At 19.3% G+C, this 1,660-nt stretch overlaps 1 long non-coding RNA gene across 1 annotated transcript; it reads right to left on the bottom strand.

Moving 5' to 3' along the window:
• Positions 1-691: 691 nt before the first annotated feature.
• Positions 692-1,645, bottom strand: LOC113221202. The gene is made up of 4 exons (XR_003307755.2): positions 1,449-1,645; positions 1,204-1,258; positions 1,025-1,069; positions 692-909 (listed from the first exon to the last, which is right to left on the bottom strand). It is a non-coding gene; the product is annotated as an uncharacterized LOC113221202 (long non-coding RNA).
• Positions 1,646-1,660: the final 15 nt, after the last annotated feature.

The raw sequence follows: 1,660 nt of genomic DNA, 5'->3' as shown, positions 1-1,660 counted from the left end.
AAAAAAAAAAAAAAACACTTACAAAAACAAATACATCATTTGTTTCTTTTTTCATATTACTTATACTATACTATTTCATTTAAAAACGTAACAGGACAATGAACCAAAAATTGTAATGTTACCAAACAATTTAAATATATATATATATATATATATATATATATAAACATGAGTTAATATAAAAAATATAAAAGTGTACTAACATTTAAAATTTAGAACATTAATATAGTAGCAGTTAATCTCGATTTATGTATCTTTGTATTATATAAGAAAAAAAAAAAAAAAAATACATACACACATATATATATAAATATATATGGTTGCTTTTTCTTATCAATAATTTTTTTTTTTTAAATGAGTTATCTAATAAAGTTGTATCTCCTCATCACTAATGCTTTCAAAATTTACATGCTATTAATATCTGTTTTTTTTTCTTATAGGTAAAACAAAAAATAAATAAAACGTGACATACATATATTTTCATGTATGTGTATATTTTAATACCTCCCAGTTCGAATCATTTTTTTTTTTTTTTTTTTACGTTATATATTTTTAATTTTTTTTTAAAGAGAAAAAAATTTTATTTAATTTAAACAAAATTATACGTGAAAAAAAAAAAAAAAAAACATAAAATAAATCATTTAAAATTGTTATAAAATAAACAAAATTTTTTATATATTAAAAATGGTAATATTAATAAAATGTAAATATTTGAATTAAGAAAAAAAATAAGAAAAGAAAAAAAATTAACAACATTCTTAATTTTATATGCTAAACATTTTTAAGAAAAAAATATTTGTATTAAACAACGTAATAGTAATGTAATTTTGTCTAATGAATAAATTATAAATTCTCTAGTAGGGTATTTAATGCCACTGTTTCATTCCAATCTGCCTTTATCAAAGCGTTCTACAAAAAATAGAGAAAAAAAATTATAAAATAAGATTAATTCCTCAAAACATAATTTTTTTTTAGATAATATTGTATAATTTTTGTTTTGTTTGTTTTGTTTTTTTTTTTGTACTTTTTCTTGGTCTTCTGTAAATCCCATTTCTGTAATTTTTTTAATCTAAGCAAGGAAAAAAAGAAAAAAGGAAATAATAAATAAATAATAAGATATATTAATATATAGAAGAACAAATTTTTATATATAGATATCCAACTAATAAAAATACACCACATTTTTACATTTTTTAATATTACAATAACTTCTCTTGGTTCCATTTTTGGACCTGTTGCAAATGTTTTGGTCCACATACTGAAAAAAAAAATATATATATATATATATATATATAATAGTGTAAATATGAACTTTTGTTTTCGATTGTCTATTTGTTTACTCGTTTGCTTAGTCACCACATTGCCAACAAAACATAAACGTGTAGGTGTGTTTTCTTTCTTTATAATATATGCATATTATGTTTAATATTTTAAAAATGTATTTAAACCTTGCAGTTTTGATGAAAAGGGAGTAATTCTCTTTATACATTTTAGCTACTTCTGCATCTTGGGGATCATCTATAAAATAGCGTTGTACATAAAATTATTACTACTAAATAAACTGTATTTAGCAATATGTAATATACACTGCACGATAAAACAGAAAAAATACCTACATGACATACAAATATGTATACACATATATATATATATATATATA

Source organism: Piliocolobus tephrosceles, unplaced genomic scaffold, assembly GCF_002776525.5.
Source record: "Piliocolobus tephrosceles isolate RC106 unplaced genomic scaffold, ASM277652v3 unscaffolded_21723, whole genome shotgun sequence".
Taxonomy (NCBI): Eukaryota; Metazoa; Chordata; class Mammalia; order Primates; family Cercopithecidae; genus Piliocolobus; species Piliocolobus tephrosceles.
Note: the sequence above shows the minus strand (reverse complement) of the source record. Positions and strands in the feature narration are given on the sequence as shown.